We start from the raw sequence: 19,473 nt of genomic DNA on the forward strand, positions 1-19,473 counted from the left end.
GATAGAAAGATCAGAATTGTAGTCTTTCTTATACCCAGACTAATAATTCAAAGTAGAATAATAAAATATAATCAACTCAACTGCATGCACAGATGGAGAAAAATGAGATCATATAACTGGAGGGGCAAACATAAACAACAACAAACCCTAAGATGCTATATTTAAACCAGATAATAAATATTGAGGCAAAAACTGTTCAAAATATGAACAAAGATTGTCAGATTGATAAAAATAAGCCTATATATATGTAGCTTAAATATTTCTTTTATATAAGAATCTAGAAAGTTTGAGATAAAAAATGATGTGAAAAGAAATACCAAGTAAACACTAATAAAAATTGTGTAGTTACATCAATATTGGACAGACATAAACCAATACTATTAAAAAGGAGGCCACTTCAGAAACATAACATAGATTTATAACCCTGGAAGATTAATTGTGCAAACTTGTTTCCCCTAATAGCATATCCTTAAAATATATGAAGTGAAGGCTGATGAAATTATAAGAATAGAAAAATCCATAACTATAATAAAGTCTTAACAGAAATCTTTTAGAAATTAATGGTATAGGCAGATAGGAAGGACAGTGGAGATTTGGCTAACATATATAACATATCAAGATATATGCCACTAAAACCCATCAACTGAACATTAATTCATTCAAGTGGAACAATAACTGAATTAGCCACCTGCCGGCGATAAAGCAAATCTCAATAGTTTTCAAAGAAATAAAGTACTAGTTAGTGTGATCTCTACTCAAAATAAGATTATGTTAGAACAATAACGTAAGTAGAAAATAAAAATATATTCCAAAATTGAAGCATTTCTTTCAAATCATACATGGTTCAAAGATGGCATGATAAAAATTAGAAATAAATGCATATAGGGCCCCTGTGTAGCTCAGTTGGTTGAGCATCCTACTCTTGATTTCAACTCAGGTCATGATCCCAGGGTCAAAGGATCAAGCCCCATATTGGCGTCTGCACGAGCATAGAGTCTGCTTGCCATTCCCTCCCTCTCTCTGTCTCTCTCTTTCTCTTTCTCTTTTCCCCTCTGCATCTTCTCTGCTCATGCATGTGCTCTCTTTCTCTCAAAATAAAATATATTATAAAATGCATAAAATTGAAAAAAAGATAGTGTCAGAAGGAAAAATAAGATTTTCTTTTGCAGGGAATAAAAATAACAAATTTTTAATTAAACAGATTAATATTTAAAGTAATAAACAAGTGGTACCAAGGATCAATGTCATAAATTAAGAGAACAGCTCATATATTTTTAACATTGAAAATAAAATTAATTCAGTTTGACAAAAATTAGGCAATATACTTGAAAAAAGAGCTGAAATGGAACATTTTCTGGAAAAATGAAATTGTTTAAACAGATCAAAAAAGAAAATATAAACTGCTTATCTATTAAGTAAATTGAATTTATATTGAAATCTTTTCCACAAAGAAACTGAGAGCAAAGTGGTTTCAGTAGTAGGTTCTACTAAACATTTAAGAAAAAGAAATATTTGTCTTAAAAAATTCTTGGAGATTAGAAAATGAGAAAATACTCTGCATCACAAATCAGAAGGTCATCTTGACATAAATGTTACAGGCCTTTTCTACTCTTAGGCATTGAAACAAAAATCATTAACAAAATATTAATGAAGTGAATCACCAGTATGTTCAAAGATAATACACCAGCATCTAGGTGTAGAGGAATTGATATTGATTAATTAATTAATGTTCACGATGAGAACACAAGGAGGTAAATCACATGACTATTTCAAGAAATATACAAAAAGTGACTTACAAAAATCAAATCTATCAAGTTTTTCAAGCAAATTAGGAATATAATTTTTTTATTTTTTAAATTTTTAAAAAATTTTTAAATATTTTATTTATTTCTAGGAGAGAGAGAGAGAGAGACAGCATAAGCAGGGGAGGGTCAGAGAGAGAGAGGGAGTCACAGACTCTGAAACAGGCTCCAGGCTCTGAACTGGCAGTCAGCACAGAGCCCGACGCGGGGCTCGAACCCACGAACCACGAGATCATGACCTACGCGAAAGTCGGACGCTTAACCGACTAAGCCACCCAGGCGCCCCTAGTTTATTTATTTTGAGAGAGAAAGAGCACAAGCAGGGAAGGACAGAGAGAGGATCCCAAGCAGGCTTCACACTGACAGTGCAGAGAGCAAGATGGGGCTAGAACTTACCTAGAACTGTGAACTGTGAGACTGTGACCTGTGCTCAAATCAAGAGTTGGATGCTTAACTAACTGAGCCACCCAGGTGCCCCAAAATGTAAGGGTACTTTAATCATGGCAAACTATATTTAATGTTAAAATAATGATTTTTCTCTCTCTGAGACAGAAAAGTATGTTATCCATCATGATTTTTTGTTCAGCACTGTAGTGGATATACCACCTGGCTCAATAAAGCAAGAAAAACAGTTAAATGTTTTAAGAATTTAAAGGAACAACATAATTATTTTCACAGATTTTTGATAATATTACCTTAGAAAATGCAAAAGATTCTTACTTATTTTAATAAATTTTCAGCTATTTAGCAATGATGCCAGATGAAAAGTTTATATGAGTAAGCCACGCATGTGAATGCATGTGTGTATATACACATATAAATATGTATATACATATTATATTCAATGATTAAATATAACATACATATTATAATACACATGCAATTATTCTAAGAAAAATGAAAAGCCAAGTAAAACCTGTGTTTTACCAATTATAAATGCTCTATCACACTGTGGACTCATTTTGAAATTAGATCCAGTAATACTTTTTTATGAACTGTTGAAAACAATTCTGTTTTTTCTAGACTCAGCTCAACAGGTCTTCTTTAGCCCTCAAATATTACAAGTAACTTATTGCCTTCTTAGCAAAGTCAAAACATCATGGCAATAATAGGGTTCAGGTAACATGAAGAAAATTAATGTTGAAGGGCTTTAACCAGGAACTAGGACATATGAAAAATGTACATGTTCATTATATTGACAAGGAATTAAAAGTTGGGTTAAAATAATTAAATTAAAAGAAGGGGCGCCTCGGTGGCTCAGTCAGTTAAGCATCGGACTTAGGCTCAGGTCATGATCTCACGGTTCCTGGGTTCGGCATCTCAGAACCTGGAGCCTGTTTCAGATTCTGTATCTCCCTCTCTCTTTGACCCTCCCCTACTTAAGCTGTCTCTCTCTCTCTCTCTCTCTCTCAGAAATAAATAAAGAAGAAGAGGAAGAGGAAGAAGAGGAAGAGGAGGAGGAGGAGAAAGAAGAAGAAGAAGAAGAAGAAGAAGAAGAAGAAGAAGAAGAAGAAGAAGAAGAAGAAGAAGAAAAGTTTGGTTAGTTCAAAGTAGTTGTTTAAAATGATTAGCAATTCACATATGTCAAAGTACAATTATAGGTAAACTCTAATATGAGCTACAACTCATATGAATAGGCATGTTGAAAATCATTAGACCTGCTATTTAAAAAAACAACAACAGTGAAATATACAAGTCAATTGAACTCTAAATCATAAGATTTGTCAAGAGCACATTGCTTTAACCTGTTAACTTTGTGAGTAGGTGAAAAAAATGGATCAATGAAACCAAAAAATGGTGGGAGAAGGCAAGTCTAGATTCTTGGATTTTAAGCCAGACTGGAATGAATAGGCAAAATGTGGCATGTGGGTTAGTTTATCAAGAAAGATATAGGGAGAGCCAGGTTATGTGGGTAATCAGGTAGAGGCATGTCCAAGAACATAGATCTTTCATCAAAAGTTTATGTTGAACATGAAAGATCCAAAATTTCTTTGAACATGTATAAAGCTAATCATCAAAGATAGATTCCTATACTTTGATATTTTGCCAAAGGCAAAATAATAATCACATACTGAATACCCTAATATCAGTTTAAACAAATACAACAGTATGAGTGTATCTAAAGTTCTTTGAAAAACTGGGGATACTTCGGGAACATTTATTGAATATTAACATACAATTGAATATTAAGATACAAGGGCACTTACTAAAAACATCCAGTCTGGTCTGAAGTCCCATCTGCTCCAGTGACTAACACTAGTGCCTGTGGTACAATTTTACTATTTGTAGAATGGAGATAAGAATAGTCCCACCTCCTAGAGAGGTAAAGAGAACTAAATAATTTAATAAATGAAAGCACTAAGAACAATGCCTGGAGCAGAGTCAACACTCCTCAAGTGTTAGACAGAACTTACCAATGTAAAAAGAAATTGCAATGAATGTACTCCTTTTTCACTGATGTGGGAAAGCTGAAAACTATTTCATTATCTGTCAAATTGAAGATATACAATTAATTTATTTACTATTTTTGGCAATAAAATGTTTTTAATTTTAACTGATTTTTTAATGTACATGTTTTATTTCCAATTATTGTAAAAACATATCAAAGAAAATGATGTCAGTGCTGATGTTAGAAAAAAATCATCACCTTGCAATATTCAAGTTAGAAGATAAATGATTTAAATCAATCAACTTGGATTCAAAGTAATGCAGCAATGTAAGGTAATATAAAACATTAATCCATCTGTAAAAACTGTATTTTTATTAATATTAAACTTTCTTAAATAGTTTAATTCTGAATATTGCAATGCACAATACAGACATTTTTTATGCAATATACTAATTGTGTGTGTGTGCGTGCATGTGCATGTATATGCTTCAGTAAAAAATATTAACACTGAGGGTCACCTGGGTGTCTGAGCTGGTTAAACATTTGACTCTTGGTTTCTGCTCAGGTTATGATCTCACAGTTGTGAGTTTGAGCCCCACATCGCACTCTGTTGATGGTGCAGAGCCTGCTTGGGATTCTCTCTCTCTCATTCCATTTCTCTGCACCCCCCCGCCCCACCGCTTGCACACACGTTTGCTCTCTCTCAAAATAGATAAATATTAAAAAGATATTGACACTGATATGGAAACATTCTTCACTAGTATGATTTTTAAAATTTGGCTTTATTAGTTGAATCTTCAGTTTTATACCACACTAAAATAAGAGTAAGATTAAAATAAAAGAATTCATACCACTCTAATTGTAAATAAAAATATTCATATATTATGTATAAATATACATGGAAATATTTGCAAACATATCCCTAAGTTATTAAATATACACTTATTAAAGTAATAAATATTCAGTATAATAAACTCAAGAGCAAATAGAAAGAAACATATGGAAAAAATGGTTGTAATCTTACTAATCAAAGATCATTTATATTAAATTTCATTTATCTATTTTACTAAAATATATACAACATATATATCTCTATCTATAATAATTACCTGAACCAAAATATTAACAGTGCTGAAACTGAGATTCTGTGTGTATGTTTGTGTGTGTGTGTGTGGATGTGTGTTTATTTACCTTACCCAAATTAAGTTGGATTTATAAATCATGCTGGAGTATAAGGATTAAGACAACACTCAGTATGCTAGTTGGGAATTTTGAACTCAGTTCCCTTCTTCATGCTCTCCTTTATGCTAACTGTGCTTCTAGGGCTCCCATATCTGCCCTATTGAATATCAAAGTCTATGAAAATAATATTTATAATACACACATATAATACATTAAAAGTACTACGTAATTTACACTTATATTACATAAAAATACACACACACACACACCTCTACATCTTAAAGTTGTAATATTAGAGAAAGAAGAGACCAATCATGATGGAATTTTTACTTTTCTACCATCATATTTTCTTACATGACCTCAAATGTGAGTTCATGGACATTATTCTTTTTAAGGTACAGTTTTTCTAGATATTGTTTATTTATCTTTTTAAGATATTGGACAATAATTTTAGTTTCATTCAATTTCCATTCTTTATCATTTTAATTTCAGCCATATAAGTTGGTATAGGCCTACCCATTAGGAAATTATGAAAATATAATAATCATGTATGAATAATCATGTATGTATAAAAGCTTTACTATTTTAAAGCTTTCATTTTTGCGAGTGTGCTAACAGGCAGTTATGGACTGTTGAATTATGGAGAAAGGCACACAGGCTTGATGAGTAAGAGCGGAAAGACTGTCATTTCTCTAAATACACACACACACACACACACACACACACACACACGATTTAAAAAGCCTTCCTTTTCTAGAGGACCTGAGCCAAAAGCAATGCATTTCTTTAGTCAAATATAACCAGTGTTACCTATTACACAAGCTCACTTGATTTCTTTTTCTCAAAATAGAACTTAAAACTCTCTTCATATAAAAACACTGAATGATGTTTTATTTCAGTGTTAAACAGAGACCTCTGAAAATAGCATTTGCATTAAAGAAATTAATAGCACTTACATTTTAATTGTTATTATGTACAGAATCAGATTTGATTAAGGGATAATGGACTTATCATTGATCATCCAAACCATAGCAGATTTTGAGATTTATTAAATCATTTGAATTGTTAACAGATACTAACACTGTAAATAACACAAACCCAAGTGACTATTTAATCATTTAAATTGCCACAATAAACAAAACACTGCCACTCAATGCAAAGATGCTTTAATGGAGATAAAGCAATCTCTCAAAATTTTCAGTGGGCACATTTGTTTTCTAATCAGAATTATCATTATGTATCTTTAATAGTGACTTATTTTTCATTATCTCAATGATGTCATCACCCTATAATTGGGATTACAGATAAAGCTTTTTCATGATCATGAAGGACTCAGTGAACTCCTACTCTCAGTTCAATTATTGCAACAATTTTAAACCCATGTACAAGCTAATTATAAGACAGCATGAGTAGCCAGATTGAATATAAATAATATCAATGGTTCATGTTCTCACAGCAGGATTCTGTTAAACACTTACTATAAATAACCAATTTTTTAAGTGTTACCAGGAAAATGTGCTTAAAAAATGATTTCCTGTGTTATAATACTGTAAGCCAACCATTCTACATTTCTATACCATTCTGCTATATATTTTCTTCTGAATTAAAGTTTTCTCCATCTATTGTTGCAGCACTAAAGTTTATGGATATCATGTGTATTGTGCTATAAATTTAAAGAGTATTTGGGTTAGTACACATAGAGTAGCCATCAAATAGGTACCTTCAAATAGGTATGGATTCGATGATATTAAAACATATATTTAGGAGAAGTTTTAACATCTAATATGACTTCATTATAATTACAGAGTTATGATTTCAGCTTAGGTCATGATCTCATGGTTTGTGAGTTCAAGCCCCATGTCAGGCTATGTTCTGACAGCTGGAGCCTGCTTGAGATTTTCTCTCTCCCTCCATCTCTCTGTCCTTACCCCACTTGTGCTTGTGCATCCTCAATCTCTCTCAAAATCAAAATCAATAAACATTAAAAAATATAATAAAATTCTAAATTACAGCAACATGATGCTGTAGAAAAAGATGACTGTGAGCCAAGAAATGTAGACTCATTTACTGATCAGCTATATTATAAAAGGCAAACCACTTTATTATTTTGGTTTAGTTTTGATTTTCTATATGTGAGAATTGAGCTAAATTATATCAATAGTTAAAACTATATAGCATCAAAGCAAATTTTTGCTTATAAATTAACAAAATATCAATGAAACAAATGAAAAATAGTAAGATACATTAAAAAAGCAATAAATTCAAAGATCAATTTCCCAGAGAAGTTTCTTTTTGTCAAATAATTTAATGTTTTAAAACTTTACAGAAATTCTAAATTAACTCTAGAGAAGTAAACACATGAGAAAAGGATTTCTTTCTAAAACAATATTTGAAATTTGTATTATAATGAAAGGGAAATATTAATTTTGTATTTATATACAAAGATGCTTATAAAATTCACAGGAAAATTAAATATTTAACTGTTCTACTTTTGGCATTTCAGAAACATAATTTCATCTTTCAATCATATTTTTATCTTGCTATAGCTGATTACTTTATAGAGTTTATATTCTAAATACTTATAATTAGGTATATGACACTACAATCAAATTTCAAAAATAAATCCAATATTATTTCAATATGGGCACTGATGTGGAAAGATTGAATTTCAACATTAAAAACTGATTTAACTCAATAAAGAAAAGAGGACAGAGAGCTTTCGTTTACTAAACTTGTCTCCCGAATAACATTGCTTACTAGATGAAAGAAAGCCTAAGAGTCATGCTCCCAGTCCAGAGACAAAGATGTAGGAATCATAATACCCATCAACTTCCTTTTGTTACCTTATGCTTAGTGTGGAGCCAGGGGGGCTAGTGTTTTACTTAGTGGTCTACAGCGTCAACTCTTACCAGTCCTTGAAACACTTCTGTCACAAAAAGGCTACTCCCTACTAGTGATGGGGCAGGTGAGGTTTCTTTGGTTCTTCTTTTTTTTTTTTTTTTAAGTTTATTTATTTTGAGAGAGAGAGAGACAGAGAGAGAGAGAGAGAGAGAGAGAGACAGACTCTGTGGGCAGTGGAGGCTAGAGAGAGAGGGAATGAGAGAGAATACCAAGCAGGGTCTGTGCTGTCAGTGCAAAGCCTGACGTGGGGCTCAATCTCATGAACAGTGGGATCATGACCTGAGCTGAAACCAAGAGTTGGATGTCTAAACAACTGAGCCACCCAGGCACCCCTGGGTTCTTCTGCTCCAACTAGTTTAGTTTCCTCTGCTGATACAACACATTATCCCAAACTTAGTGGCTCAAAACAATGTACATTTTTTTAATTGCAATTCTGGAGTTTCAGACTCTAAACTTCATGTTTCTGGGCTGAAGTATGGTGCCATGGGGCTGGCTCTTTCTGGAGTCTTTCACGAAGAATTCACTTGCTTGTGTTTGCTAGAATCTCAAGACATCTCCATTCCTTGGCTTGTAGGTCTTTCATTGGCTCTACTCCTATCAAAATACCTTCTGTTCTGCTCAACCCTCCTGACTCCAGACTTTTGCCATTACATTGGACTCACTGGAATAATCCAGAATAATCTTGGCATCAAAAGATGCTTACTAATCACATAGGCAAGGTCTGTTTTCCCAGTATGATATTCACAGATTCCTGGAATTAGGCTGTGGATATCTTTGTGGGGCTATTGTTCAGTTTACCACAAAATTCAATCTAAATTTTTTTTAATGTTTATTTATTTTTGAGAAAAAGAGACAAAGCATGAGCGAGAGAGGGGCAGAGAGAGAGAGAGGGAGACACAGAATCCAAACCAGGCTCTAAGCTCTGAGCTGTTAACACAGGGCCTAATGCAGGTCTTAAACTCATGAATGGCGAGATCATGACCTGAGCTGAAGTCGGATGGCCAACCGACTGAACCACCCAGGCGTCCCACCACAAACCTCAATCTTAGATCTTCTGAGCCTGGTCCTGTGGATAATGCCTTCCACATCTTCCTCTCAGCCAGCAGTCTTTCTGTGGTGGCTTCTGGGCAGGAATTTTTTGTCCCTTCCTAGCATTAGATTTCTCCTTTGAATTGGGGCAGTGTTGACCCCAAGGATTTTGTACCCATTTCTCTCACTGTAAGCCTCTCCCATCGGAAATGCCTGAGTCCTGGGGGATGGAATATTTTCTATATCTCTTATATATATTTTTGTCCCTTCCCCTGAAGCAGGGAATTTTTTATAAGCAAATGTTAGTGAAGGTTTGCTGCCTCTTCTCCATCAGTTTAAGGTTTTTGGTTTAAAAAGAAAAGTACATGAACACTTAGGTTCTTTCTATGTCTTGGCTATTGTTGAGAGTGTTGCTATGAACATTGGGGTACATGTGTACCTATGCATCAGCACTCCTGTATCCCTTGGGTAAATTCCTAGCAGTGCTACTGCTGGGTCATAGGGGAGTTCTATTGTTAATTTTTTGAGGAACTTCCACACTGTTTTCCAGAGCAGTTGCACTAGTTTACATTCCCACCAACAGTGTAGGAGGGTGCCCGTTTCTCCACATCCTCTCCAGCATCTAGAGTCTCCTGATTTGTTCATTTTAGCCACTCTGACCAGCATGAGGTGGTGTCTCAGTGTGGTTTTGATAATAAACTATATTTAGAAGAAGAAGGAGGAGGAGGAGGAGAAGGAGAAGGAGAAGGAGAAGGAGAAGAAGAAGAAGAAGAAGAGGAGGAGGAGTACAAGGAAAGCAGTTGTCATGTGTCCCATCCTTGTAGCTCATCACTACAAGGGCACATCTTTTAAGGCAGAGGTGATGCTGTGGGAGAACGTTCCTGGTCCACACTATTTAAATCTTGGCATCATTGGCATGTGGAGCCAGATAATTCTTTGTTGTAGTGGCAATCCTGTGCATTTTAGGATGTTTAACAAAGTCCCTGATCTCTACCCACTAGATGCCAGTAGTACTCTATATTACTTTTCTCTTACTGCATAACAAATCATTATAAATGTTGGAGCTTAAACTAATACATATATTTACTGTCTCAGTTTCTGTGGGTCAGAAATCTAGGCATGCTTCACTGAGTCCTCTGCTCAGAATCTCAGAAGGAAGCAGTCTAGATGTTAGCTAGTCTGTGTTCTCATCTGTGGCTCTGGATCTTCTTCCAAGCTCACATAGCTATTGATAGATTTAGTCCCTTGCAGTTGTGAGACTAAGATCCTCAGGTTTCAGAGACCACCTACACTTCCCAGCTACATGGCCCCATTGATACAGTCTTCCCATCATAGAGGCTTGTTTCTTTAAAGCCAGCAAGGTAGAGAAAGAGACCTTTGCTCCCTGGCTAGCATGCAGTCTTATGGGATGAAACAGTCAGGGGACTGACATCGGATTACCTTTGCCATAGTTTTTGTTAGAAAAAAGTCAAGTTTCTAACTTGTAAAGTCCCACCCACACTCGAGGAAGAGTGGGAGGTTATTATACAAGGGTGTGTCCTCACATCCCACAACAGCTTTAATAACCGAAAAATGTGTTCAGATGTTCCCGAGTATCCCTTGAAGGACACACAATTCCCCTGAATTGAGAATCCTTGCCCTAAATTGATCATATTTGACCTTCTGGACTTTTTTAAAATATTAGCTGGTTTTGCCTTAACTGATTTTATTCTCCCTCCCACTCCCTGCCAGAGATGAAGTAGTCTGTATGTTCTAGATCTCCTCTGAGGGATTTGTCACTTTGGGATTTAGTCTCCTTGATTTTCTTCTGACTTCATTTGGCTGAAGTTCAATGTAATTTATGATATTGTAGATTATCTGGATTTTCTTATTGGTTATAAAGGAGCAATAATCCACAGTGGCTTTGTATATTCTATGTTTTAAGAGTGAAACTTCCTCAAAGTATGAAGTTTTTATATTTTATCAAATATAAGGTAAAAACCCAGGCTATTTCTTTGGATATGCCAAATATCCATTATTTTATTTAAACAGTTACCAATAACTAATAGGATTTACTGTACGAGGCAGCAGGGGTTAAGCATAAGAGAAAGTTTCTGCCCTAAAGTAACTAATGATATGAGACTTTGTGATCAAGGCTTCATGTAATATATTCAGAAGTGTAACATAATATGGAAGGTTATTTTCTCTAGGCTTTCTATACAAGTATGAAAATTGAATTGTAATTCTTCTGTGTCCCTGTGGATAAACACTACTTTACTCTTTAAAATTTTGTAATTCAGAAATATCATTTTAATTAATGATATAGTCTTATTTTCATAGGAGATGGCATTTAAGTATAGATACTGAAAAAGCTTATTAATCCATATAAAATTATTTCATTGTAATAAATTTTATAAATACTCTGACTTCTTTCTCAGAAAATATAACATGTTTTATCCCTTCTTTGAAATGGAAAGAAGGGTTTATGTTTTTCAAGCAGGTGAACATATAGTTTTAGATCAGGGCAAATATTTATCAATATATGTACCTAAGAAGTTTCTAAGATTTCTCTAGGTATTAGAGAAGTCCATGCATACTAGTGAACTTATTTCACAATCATTGAAACAACAGCTAAAAGATTAGAAATTGCTATGTACTTACTCATCTTATTGTGTAGAATAGAATTGTTAAACTGGTATTAGAATAAATCTTACGAAATTCCCTTTTTTGTTAGTTAAAAAAAGTAAAATATTCAACCTAATAGAATTAAAAAGTGGTATTTTTTCATAATATTGATATCATTTAAAGCATATTGGGAAAAGTTCAAAATATTTGGAGCTCATGGTATTATAAATATTAAAATTTCATTTTCCTATAGCATCCCACTATTTTTTAAAATATTTGCTCTCTTTTATTATGCTTTTATTAAATATTTCTATATGTCTGCCATCACAGATCCGGGGCAAATTTAGGACAAGGAGAAATAGCAGAGACACACAACACACAGGATATGAACATAGACACAATTGAACAAGAACTGTCATGATACTGATTAGCAGACACTCGTTTCTTTCTTTTAGAATACATATCTTACTTTAATTTTATTCTTTTTTGATATTCCTGAGATTCTTTTCTAATGACTTTGATTTATTTTTATTGCCTCTTATTTGTAATAATTGAAACATATCAAGTGTTCATTAAATTATCCACATAGTTCACACTTATTGTATTCACTGTACAGTATGAACATGATAGAATATAATTTTGTCCTTTTCTTTGTTTCTCTCTTTATCACTATCCTCTTTCTTTCCTTGGAGCTCAAATGATAAAGCCCATTTGTTAGTGTCTCTCCTAAGGCAAAACTTTCAGTGTCAAACTGATGTTATCTGTGCAACTGCCTTTTTCCTCCAGAACATACTGAATTAGTTTCAGATTGGCTGAAAACCTCTTGTTGTCTGTTGCTATAATTGAACTTCCCAGAACCCACTGCAAATTTTTATTCTTCCTAGTGGGAACTAACCCTTGGGATTTGTTCTCCTTGAGCCTTAATATTATTTTGTAGTGGCTTTTCCCTACAGTGGTTTAAACCTTGGCTAACCTAGATTTATGGAAGAGTTAACATAATTGTAACTCTCCTTATGGTATTTGTTTCTTACTGCACTGGGAATCAAATAATACAAAACTGATCATCATGTTTAGTTATATGAGTATATATGAGACCTCAAAACAACAATAAAGTCAGTAATAATATAAAATTTAATGTTACTCTCGATTCAGAATATTAACCTTAAATACTAACACAAAGTACTTTTATTTTCCTGTTATATTTTTAAGCATGCCTGTCTTCTACTGTACTAAAATACTACTTTAACTCTTTTCATCTGTTATGGTGAATAACACATGAAGTTTACTGTCCATAATTAAGGAGTAACTCAAATTTTACCCAACTGTATAAATTCCTTGGTATGTTTTTATGAAATTAAGGTTTCTTCTCAGATCCACTCAAATGTAATTTTTAGAGAAATTTGCTTGTTGGGTTCTTTTTAAAGACATTGCCATTGGGCATTTTAGAGGTGAATTAGTAATAATAATGAAATCACTGGAGAATATAAAATGAGAGGAGCACAAGGGGTGACTGCTTGAGTCCCAGATACAGTCATGTTGAGGGAATTTGCCATGTATGAAATGATTAATCAGAAATTATAGATGTGTCATGAAGCCCCTCATGGTGACTATATCATACAGAGCTTTCACAGCAATGTCAGGTAGCCAAACGGAAAGAAAAAAGTAATCTTGAACTTGCTGCTATGATGAAAGCTGGTCAATCTACAGCTCTTCGGGCTCTCCATTAACACAGCATTGCAGTCACTCAGACACCGAGACTAGTTCAGTATGAGTATGTACCACATTCCCATGTACTCTGTGCTGAGGAGAAGAGAATTTGCCAAGTAAAAACAACACTGAGTTTCTCATGGCTGAAAAAGATCTGTGTATAAGACATGCTCAGAAGTGTTACCACACACAGCAACACCGCAGGGCCTGAGGCGGAGATCTGTTTAGGAAAGTCACACAATCAGTGATTTTCTTAGCTGGAGGTTTAATCTGATTGACCATGATTCCTGTCAATATTCCCTAACCCTGTGACAGAGAAAAGAGAAAGAAATGGAAGTTCAAAGTGGTAGCAGTCCTCCATAAGCAAATAAATCTCAAATTGCTTCCAATGTACAATCAAACACATTCAACCTGTCCAGAGACAGTACTTGTAAGCAGAGTGTCGAGATGGGAGAATGCAGCTTAGTCTGCCATTAATTAATGGCTCAAGGACAAATGCTCAAGTTTAATACCTAAGGTATTAAGCTTATCACTTTATTATTCTCCATGTAAGACATTTTTGCTCCTATATATTTGGAAACAAGATATCCTAAGCAATACTCACACTTCCAATATCAGTATATCAATACATATCTGCATCAATATGTCTGTGTCTGAAAAGTGTTAATATAATCCTATTTACTGATTAAAACATTTTCTGATTGAAAATGTTCTGTTAATTCTGCAATAAGCGTCCTCCACTGATGAGAATTCTAATAGAATTTGTGCCCCCTGCAATTGCTAAATTGAAAGTTGTCATACATACGATGTGTATATGACATGTACGTGAATATCTATACTTTATAGTTTTTTTTCTATTTGCATAAGCTATTGCATCCTTTCAAGCAATAGGAAGTTTTGTCTGCCCCAGTACACAGTTTCAACAAACTTCATGCTGTAACATCCTCTCTTTTATCCCAAGTGTTTTCAGACTATGTTCTGCTGTTTGTGTGGGGTGGGATGGGACAAAGAGGATGGAGAGGTGATTTAGCTTTTGTTAAATAAGAAGTTAAAAGAAAAAAAAAACCTAGTTCTGTAGAATGAAGGATTGTGTTCATAATATTATTCAAATATTTTGGTTAAATTAAGTATATGTAAGAAATCCATATGCAAATTATTTTACACAAAACATATATTTTCTTAGTAAGTGTGTGCTTTGTTGTGAAAAACAAGAAAGTAATCAAATTAGAAGGCTAAAGGGGGTGCTTGAGTGGCTCAGTTGGTTTAGCGTCTGACTTGGGCTCAGGTCATGATCTCACGAATAGTGGGTTCAAGCCTTGCGTCAGGTTCTGTACTAACAGCTAACTCAGAGCTTGGAACCTGCTTCAGATTGTGTGTCTCCCTCTCTCTCTTTGACCTCCCATACTCATGCTCTCTCTCTCTCTCTTAGAAATAAATTAAACATTAATTTAAAAAAAAAAAGAAGGTTAAAGGACATGTTTTGTATTCAAGATCTCAATGCAAAAGGCTAGGGGCAAATGACAAAACATACTTCTTTGTCTGAAAAATTCAATATGGATTAACAATATCTTCATATGGCCAAGCTATATAAAATTATAGTATAGCTCATGTCTCCTTGAATAGTAAGGTCATAGAGTCATAAGGTTCCCAAATATTGAGTGTTATATAACATGTTATTATAGTTGAACCTAATATTCTGGAATATATATATTCTATAGTTCATGTTTTTATAGACTCTAAATAAATCCTTTTATTCCTCTCAGAAAATCCTGATTTTTAGTCAGAATTCATACAACTTACCCCACACCTTTTGTAATCAGCATTATGAGTCTATAACCAGACTACATAATCTTTATAAAGAAATTGTACAAAATAGTTTCTAAATTTGGACCTAAATATTCTCTGTGAGGTTAATATTAGTAATAACTTTTTACTACTTAGTGATTACAATTATACTCTGAGAAATATCAAAACTAAAATTTGAGTCAAAGGAAGTTCCCAGAAGGCATGTTTCCAAACATCAATAGTCTCATTAATCCATTTTCATAAATATATTCTTACTCAGAGCTAAATTATCAGGACTTGGTGATAAAGGAAAATCTTTTTCACCCTCACTTACACTTCTTAATAATGCTCAGTAATAATTGGTGTTTTGAGACTATAAAGATGCAGTAATCAGCAATACATTTGGTCCCATATCATTGAACCTATAAATCATATCTGGAAATTGGAAAACGCTACCACACATTTGTGGTGTTACGTTTTTAGAACAGATTCACAGCAAAACTGTGAGGAGGGTAAAAATATTTCCTATCTATGTCCTGCTCCCCACACCTATAGACACTCTCATTTCCAATAATACTGAACAGAGTAATACATCTATTATAATTAATGAATCGACATTGATATAATTAAAGTTGATAGTTTACATTACTGTTCACTCTTGATGTTGTACATTTTATGAATTTAGTCAAATGTATAATGATACATATCCATCACTATAGCTTGATAAAGAGATTTCCATTGTCTTAAAAACCCTCTGTGTTTCCCCAATTCATCCCTCTCCCTTCCCCTAACCCAACACTGACAATTTTGCCTTTTCCGGAATGCCATATAGTTGTAATCAAATATATGTAGTCTTTTCAGATTGGATTATTTCACTTAGTAATATGCACTCAAATTCCTCCATGTCTTTTCATGGCTAGATAGCTCATTTCTTTTTAGTGCTGAATAATATTCCATTGTCTGAATATACTACAAATTGTTTATCTGTTCATCTACCAATGGGTCATCTTGGTTGCTTCCTATTTTGGGCAATTATGAATAAAGCTACTATAAACATCCAAGTGAAGTGTTTATGTGGATATAAGTTCTCAGCTCCTTTAGGTAAATGCCAAGTTGTTCAATTGCTGGATCATATGTTAAGAGTATGTTTAGTTTTATAAGAAATTTGCCAGTTTGTTTTTTTTTTCTAAAGTGCTTTTAACATTTTGCATCTCCACCAGTAATGAGAGTTCCTGTTGCTTCACATTCTCACTAGCATTTGGTTTTAGGGTTCCAGATTTTGGACATTCTAATAGATGTACTAAAAAAGCTCACTGTTTTGCTTTTTCCTGATGACATATGAAGTACAACATCACCTGAATATCTTCTTTGGTGAAATGTCTGTAAAGGTCTTTAGTCCATATATTAATCAGTTTGTTTTCTTATTGTTGGATTTTCATGGCTCCTTGCATATTTTGGATAACAGTCCTTTATGCATATTTTGGATAACAGTCCTTTATCAGATGTGTCTTGTATCAGTAATTTATGTGGCCCTTTTTCTAATTTTATTGGCATCCTCTTTTGCAGAATGGACATTTAAGAATTGTATGTCTAGCTTATCAATTATTTCTGTCATGTACCATTTCTTTGGTGTTATATATATTAAAGCAATCACCATTCTCAAAGTCATCTAACTTTTCTACTATGTCATACTATCTGAAACAAATACAGTTTCATTTTTTCCTCACCAAACTGTATAACTTTTATTTATTTTTATTGTTTTATTGCATTAATTAGAACTTCTAAGGTACAATGTTGAAAGGAAAGGTCAGAGGAATATTCTTGCTTTGTTCATGATCACAGAGAGAAAGGTTCTAGTGTCTCACTATTAAGCATGATGTTAGTTGTAGATTTTATTTTGTATCCTTTTTCATGTTGAGGAAGATCCCGCCATTCTTTGTGATATTATTTTTATTAATAAAAACTTTATATTGTAGAAATAAAATACAGTTAAAATAAAATGTAGAAATAAAAATGGCTTGCATGCAACACAACTAGAAAAAGTGACACATACTCATGCATTTATTTCACACAGATTGAACTTATGTAGCAGGCACTAACACTTTACTTGTTTTAGCAGATAGGAAAATTGAAGGTTTGAGAGAAAAATTTGCTCACAATTTACAGCAAATAAATTACTAAATTGTTAATAGAACCCAAAACTTTTGGCAAATCTGTTCTTTCTATGAATTTAAAGTCTCTGCTTAGAATAAATGCAAACTTACCAGACACCTTGGCATTCATTATTTGAATATCTATCCAAGAGTTTATCTACATCCCAAAGTTTATAATTGAATGTTTACTCTACTGACTTATGATATGGGCATATTGTGATAACTAGTGTTGTTGTTTTTTTTTAATTTTGAAACTATACTCAAAGTTTCATTTTTTGGAAACCTTAGTAACAATAAGAGTTTAAAACAGGATGGAGGGCTAAGATAGCATCAGGATCTTATGCTCATTTGGTCCCTACGCATAACATCAACCTGAGAACTCACATTAAATAATTGCATAACTAAAGGAAGAGCCGAGGCCACATAGCAGGAGGTAGGAAGTGCAGAGATGTGGTTTAGGAGAGAAAAGTATTCATTTTGAGTGCTTTGAAGAAGAGTGAGCCCTGGTCACAGAGAAAAACAAGAAAAAGCAGAGCATACAGGGAAATGCACTAGGAGAAAACACTTCCCCAAAGTTACTGGCTGAGAAAACTGAGAAGGACTTATTTTCATGAGTTTTTACAACGTTAGGGCTCAAAGACTGGAGTTTTAAAGGACTGAGAGATTGGCTAGGATAGAGCCCTGGGTGTACTGCCTTACATCTGGAGAGAAGACAGGAAGCATCCCCAGGGCAGAAGGGGTGATATAAGGAGCACCTAAGGGTTACTTACAGGAGAGAAACTATGCTCCTCTTGAAGAACATGTGTGAGAGACAGAGTTCCCAGAGAGACCTCTCCCAGGACAAAGGAGCCAGCAGGCACCGTTTCCCTCCCCTGTTCCTTGGTATAGACAGAGAACCACCTACTGAGTCTGGGTGGCTAGCCCAGACATTGACTGCCTCTTCAGATTATGTAATTACTAATGTTATTTACTTTCAAGTAAAACAAAACAAAACAAATATATAGAGAGGATAGTTACAATAGTATATTTAATTCTTTGTTCTTGACACTAAATAACATGGTTTAGTTTACTGAATTCAACATCAGTCTCAGTTATTAATTGTTGTATTGTAAAATCTAATGAATTATGTCTCTATTTCATTCTAGGTAAGTCCCAGCCATTGATGTTTATATATTTTTTAACTTTTCCAATGTTTATTATTTTTGAGAGAGTCAGAGCACGAGGAAGGGAGGGACAGAGAGAGAGGGAGACACAGGCTCTGAGCCTCCAGGCTCCAGGCTCTGGAAGCTGTCAGCACAGAACCCAATGGAGGGTTTGAATCCACAGACTGTATGATCATGACCTGAGCTGAAGTTGGACACTTAAGCGACTGAGCCACCCAGGAGCCCCCACTGGTATTTTTAATGCTGTCTCTTCCTTATCCTTTGCATTGTCTTCTGATTTCTTTTCAGATGCAATTTTTTTTCTTTTTAGCTTCTATCCTCCATACCTCTTAATTTCTCTTTTCTATTTTCAATCTCCTTTACTCCATGTGTTAGGGATTGATTTCCTTTTAGAACTCAAATTCACTAAATCTCTAGTCAAAAGTGTCTAATCTATATTTTATCCCTTTTTTAAGCCTTTGTCAATACTTATAGATGTTCAAGATTTCTGCTTTGTACATTTTATGTCAAATGTTTATAGATTCAGAACTACTTGTGGTTCTTTCGTTATTTTTTGAACATTAAACTTTTAATTATTAAAGAACTGCTCAAACAGTTACCTTATAGCACTGTTGGTCTTCATTTTCCATTTTTGTTAGCTTTGCCTGGTTCCTCGCATGTGTTGCAAATTCTTGGTTGAGTGCTCATTGTGAATGATTGAATTTGTTCTCTTTTTTCTCTTAATTGTCTAGATGCTTACTGATGGATAGCTTTACAGT

The 19,473-nt window shown here is 33.9% G+C and overlaps 1 long non-coding RNA gene across 1 annotated transcript in view; it reads right to left on the bottom strand.

Moving 5' to 3' along the window:
• LOC120222330 overlaps positions 1-19,473 on the bottom strand; it is a 39,346-nt gene that overhangs the window by 6,729 nt on the left and 13,144 nt on the right. Inside the window, exon 2 of the long non-coding RNA XR_005526021.1 lies at positions 4,217-4,289. This is a non-coding gene — a long non-coding RNA (uncharacterized LOC120222330). The remainder of the gene's footprint in view (positions 1-4,216; positions 4,290-19,473) is intronic.

Source organism: Hyaena hyaena, unplaced genomic scaffold, assembly GCF_003009895.1.
Source record: "Hyaena hyaena isolate Hyena2069 unplaced genomic scaffold, ASM300989v1 scaffold_864, whole genome shotgun sequence".
NCBI lineage: Eukaryota > Metazoa > Chordata > Mammalia > Carnivora > Hyaenidae > Hyaena > Hyaena hyaena.